The following is a 5,919-nucleotide window of genomic DNA, read 5'->3' as shown; positions in this document are numbered from 1 at the left end:
ACAAAACACAAACGGCCGACCGACTTGTACGTTGTGTGTGCGCGCGGACGGTGGTGGGTCGGCCAGTCGGTCGTCGAGCACTGTATTTTGTACACATGAATGACCGCCGCCGCACGAACGAGGCTCTCTCTCTCTCTCTCTCTCTCTCTCTCTCTCTCTCACTCTCTCGCCGTCGTTTTATTATTTAATTTACATCTTATGGGGATTGCGAGTTTATAATTAATTTAGATCAGCAAACAACATCAGCCGGCCGTGTGCTGCCAAGTTGAACGCAATGGAGTTGTTGCTGCCGGCTGGTTGGTTTGCCCAGCTAGTCGCTCGGTCAGCACGTGATTGTTATTTGCTCTTTCTGCTGGACCCGCCTTCCTTTTCTGCCGGGCAAATTCATTAAGAATTACGCTGCTGTACGCCGGAAATAAGTTTTAATTCCTCATCGTTAATTGATGGTCGAGCGCTACTAGGTTTGCATCATTCCGTCAGGGAATGCCATGGCATGCAGAGTATGCCAGAGTGCCTTGAAAATTAAATGAGTGCTGTTTAGTATCTGAAAATTTGTTTGTGCACATCCAAATTTGATGGATTCCGCAGTTTTAATTTTCCTAGAGGAATCTAGACGAGCCACGAAAATATTGGTGAGAACTTTAAATTAACAAAAAATTCAGCATAGAGTAAATTCATATTTTGCAAATGGTGATTGCCAGCACCTTATCACGATGAAACAAAATTTCGAATGTTGCTAAAATTGCCCTAAGATTGAAGCAAAAACGAAATTTCAACCCTTTGTCAGAGGCTTCTGGCAATCATTGGACCCGATAGCACAGGAACAAACATTCCCTTAGCTTGATTGGGCCCAATTATCGGTTTCCCAATTGATCGTTTAACATATATAATTGACACCACCGTAACAAAATAAGCGATCAAATAATTTGGTAATTATGCAGGATCCTAGTTACTTGTCGCATCCTGTCTTTACCATACTATACTGTTTGGAAACTAATTAAACACATATTAAATGGTCTCGACTTGCCGGTCCGCCAGACTGAGTTGGCGGAGAAAAACGTTGCACGAATAATCATGGCCGAATCCCCTGTGCATCGGGCTCCGGTTTTGAAAGTTTGCAGCTCACCCGACGCCCATTATTTATGTAAACAGAGGAGGCCGGCGTGAAAGGCGGCGGTTGCATTTCTGCTCTCGCACACACACTTGACTCTCGATGCGCTCTTCATCAGCAGCCATATTATAAAATATAACGGGCGCGGAATGATAACCATTTATATTAATGCATATTTCCCCACGTATCAATGACTCCCTTGTCAGCCATTTTATCCCAACTCGGCACCGCGTGCATAAATACGCATATACACACTGAGAGAGAGTGAGAGAGCGAGTGCGAAAGCAGAGAGCGCGGTACGTATTCCTTAGATTACCATTATTATTACTATTAAGAGAGCCGAGCCGAGTGGCGCTCGCGAATAACGTATTCGGAGTTTAAAACTCGGGCGGTGGAATAGGCTAGCCCCTGATTTGATATGCAAAGAGTACTTGGCTCGCTAATTACTAATAATATAGGATAAGATGATGATGATGAAGCTGAAGAAAGTTTTTGGAAAGGCGGCTGCCGGCGGCTGGGGATGAGCACGCCCGCCCGACGGGGTAATAATATTAAAATTTTGTGACTTTAATCAGGAATACACACGCCATCGTCGGAATTTATAATTTAATACGCACTGCGTGTGTATTATTCAAGTCCGGGATGGATGAGCAAGCGAGTGAGTGAGTGAATGGCTCTCTGCCCGCCGTGCGGCACAAGATCTTCCGACCCGGCAATAAAACCAAATGAGCAACCCGCCTCTCCTCCTACCTATCTATGTACGCAACGCATCTTCAGACAAGCACCAAAGTCATTCAATTGACAGAAATTAAATAGTTTAATTTTTTCATTTTTGCTTCGTTCTGCTTCGAGCCATTGCTGATAGTTAAAATCCTGATTTGAAATAAACTCAGGGTTAGGAATTAGGACGTACTTGATGACGTCGAAACTGGTCGAGAATTAAAACGACGAAACTGAAACAACGAGGATGAAGCCTGGTTTTTTTCTTAACTTGAAATAAATTATATGTGTGTTTGATTTCATGAATTTTTTAATTAATTTTTTATTTCCGCTCTTATTTAAACGAGATTCGCAGTGGACGAGTGGCCAGCAGTTTTGGCTGCACTAATCTGGTGAAAAATTTCGGCTTATAGTGGCAGGGCGGAAATTCCAGCGAGCTGGGCAATAAAGAAGATTTGCAGTAATAAAAGGGCTGGCGGAATATGACTTTTGAGGTGAGAGACCATAATAAGCAGAGGCAGCCGGCTAGATGGGGGCCATCAAAAGGATATGTATAAGATTTCGCGAGATTTCAAATTTGTCGTCGGCAGCGCAAAGATGCTTATCTGCAGGCAGCAGCAGCGGCACGCGCGCGTCCAACTACACACACAAGGCTACTTGCCTACCCGCGTGAATGGTCCACACGAGAGGGTGAGTGAGTGCAATAATACGTACGTACGTAGTTACGGCACACTTGCGATTGCTGACGGAGAGGGCGAGTGCGGCAATGCAGGATGGCAATAGCGAAATTTTTGCACCGTAATTTGTTGCCGAGGAATGCTGCACTGCAAGGGCTCTTCACTCTCTCCATACTGACAAAGCTAAGAATATAATTTGAATTGTGTTGCTTTGGTAAAATGATTTGCTCAGCATTTATATTTTCCTATTTTAATTAAATTTCAATTTGGAAGGGGAAACCAAATATTTAATTCATTGCAAATCGATAATCTCTATTGAATAAATGGTTATTTATCCTTTTTCCAAATAGTTTTCAGCATGAGAGTTGATGAAAAAAATATATAAATTATGGCAAAAAATTGCATTAAATGCAATCAATTTAAAATTGGAGAATCCTTTCTTCTCCACTTACCTAACTTAATCTCCCTCTCTGACTTTCCAGACCGGAGAACCTCTCGTCAGATGAACGGAGATACCGATCTTTGTAATTAAAATTTTAGAAATAAAAAACGTCGCGCTTTGCTCCTCTGCCTTGCGTGTCTTATGCTCTCCCGTTTCCCGCTCGCAAACAAATTTGATAAAAACCAACGTTTCCCCGCTTTCAAACGCCTCGAGATTATTTCCTGCGATAATGTGTGCAGGCAGACGGAGAAATTTATGCTTTTCTTTCTCCTTATTTGTAAAAAGTGGCGACGGCGACGAGCAATGAATGAGCCGACTTCTCTCAATACAATTTTCTTTGCCGTGCTTTTGATGAAACAAGATTTAAAAACAAAGCCGCCTTATTATTTCCATTGTGATAATTTTACGTCTCCCGGCCGGCGTCGTCCCTGGGTTTTTGTATGTATGCGAATATTCCCTCAATGGCGAGCGAATCTTTGTTTTGCTCTCTGCTTTTTCAGACTTATTCTATAAGCATTTATTTATATTCAATCTTGGCGCCGAGGCAGACGTCGTTTTTTCTTGGCATGAAAAAGATGAAAAGATTCTTCTCGCTCTGGCAAATGCGTAAGCAGTTTATTTAGTTAATATTTATATTTCGCCAAAATGAGCACGAAACTGCATTTACGTCGAGGGAGAATCGCTTGCCCATGACTAATGCCACTTTTTTTAGTACCTCTGCTCAGCACATCCCGTGGGCTGTGAGCTCACCGGGTCCCAATAACACCGTTGAGCGGATAACATGGGGTCGAGTGGCCGCAGAGGAACTTGGGCCCAATGTGACCATCTTTTCGCCTCCCCACATTTTCATTGAAACGCCAGACGTTTTGTCCTTAAAGCCGCTTGAATGGTGCGGAAACCAGCAAGTGGTGAGTTGGCGCCAGTGCGCCTCCCAGCCAGTTGAGCTATTTGAGCATTCAATTAAATCTCTAACCTAACCAATTTTTGCCATCTCTGACATTGGGCAGCCAGTAATAGATCCCCTAAATGCTGAAATATTTTGCTTTGACACTCCTGAGAATGAATTAACAATGCTGGCCAACGTGCTCGTAAAGCGAAGAAATTTGATTCTGACTTAATTTTCAAGAAATATTATAATATAAGAGGTGGCTTTAAAATATTATATCACATGTGCTACAATTATTACAAAATGCTATACACTAAGCGATCATGTCAAATACCAAATTGTAAAGTTTTTGTTTCCAAATTCTTGCTGCCAGTAATGAACCATCTCGGCGTTTTTCCCTCCTCTCATTCGAGCAAAAATTGCTCAAAGCCAGCCGAACGATAAAAAAGTTTGAATGCTCTCGTGGATATAGTGGTTATGATCTATGCGTGAAGTTTGCTCATCATACCGTATTATATTTGTCCGCAGGGATTAATATAGGCGCGTATGTCACGGCGCTATCGATAAATATTTCCTAACCACCGCTCGCACCGAGCAGAACACGGCTAATGGGGCTGGAGCAAAAAAGTTTGCACCGAAGTCGTAAAAATTCTTGTCTCCAGGCGAGTGCGCCGTTAGAGAGCATAAACCGGTTTGACGTTCAGCAGCAAAACATTGGAGTTGTTTATTCCAACCCTTGTCCGATTGATTTGATAAAAATAATCTGAGATATTTTAGTTAAATCTAATTTTGAACATTCACCACATTGTGATCGTTTTATTGTGAAACTTTCAAATTTAACGGATTTATAAATGGAATTACATGAACACAAGTGTACTATCTCGAAAATGTTTAATTTGCAGGATGTTTTAAATTCTACACTGCAATTTCATTCATTGAATTCGACTGATGTGTGAGGAAGGGAGAATATAGCAGGAGCGTTTTTGCTAGTTCTTACTCTGCATTCTTTTAACTATCCGCTTTTACTGTGTGACTCTAAGCAAGAATAAAGATAAGGAGCAAACAGTGCCCGCTTGCGGTTCTCAATAAATTGAGGTTCGTCTCTTGGATGCCGGGCGAATCTTTCTTCTTGCCGGCGAGGGTGTATAAATTCCGCCCCCGCTCTCAAGGAGAGACAAAGTGCTAAGCCGGTCCACGCTAATAACGGCCGGTCGCCACCCCTTTCCTTTAATTCACCCTTCAGGCCCCTGTATTTAAACAAATGGCCAAGTGACCAATGTCCTTTCTTACCTTATTACACTCGGATAACAAGCCAGCAACCCTTTCTTATTGTATCCAACGACGACGGCGACGGGTCGAGCGAACGAGCCAGCCAGCCAGCAGCCAGCGGCACTTGTTTGTCCAAGTTTAATTAGATATACAAATTAGTTAAGTTTTGTTTGGGGAGCACGGAACCGTTCACTGATGTGTTTATTGGATTTAAGATGTTTGCTCGAGATTATTACCTTTTCTCGTTGTGTATACCGCGTGCGGCTGCGACTCGAGCTTATTTACGACTCGCTAATGCGACGTTGAGTGCGCTTATTGGCTCTGATATGCCACTGCTGTTTACGTGCCTCCATCGGCCAGCGTGAAATTGGCTTTTCTATATGTCAGGAAATGTTAAATGCTAGTATTCACCAAAATGCGGGAAGCTAAAAAGCTACTGCAGAGCAATGAATGTTAATATTTTTTTCTTACCTGTTTTTTTTTTAAATTGAGTGAAATATCATAAGCAAATAATTATTCAAAATCATTCCTATCATACAAGAGTAACGATTTAATTCGTTAAAATTATTGAATTTAGGAAAATTGTTTGTAATTTATTAAAAAAATATGCGCTTGATTGGGTTTGATAAGTGCAAGTAATTTTAATTTAATTTTGAAGCTGATTAAATTCAAGACTGTCAGTTTCGAAAATAAAGTAGATTTGCAGCGAAACTTAAGGGATTGACGAACTCTGACAATTAAGGGCCTGGCATTGCAGCGCCCCAGCGACGACGCACCACGAAAACGCAGCACGAAAACGTACATAAAATACGCA

The sequence above is a fragment of the Cloeon dipterum genome, chromosome 2 (genome assembly GCF_949628265.1).
Source record: "Cloeon dipterum chromosome 2, ieCloDipt1.1, whole genome shotgun sequence".
Taxonomy (NCBI): Eukaryota; Metazoa; Arthropoda; class Insecta; order Ephemeroptera; family Baetidae; genus Cloeon; species Cloeon dipterum.
Note: the sequence above shows the minus strand (reverse complement) of the source record.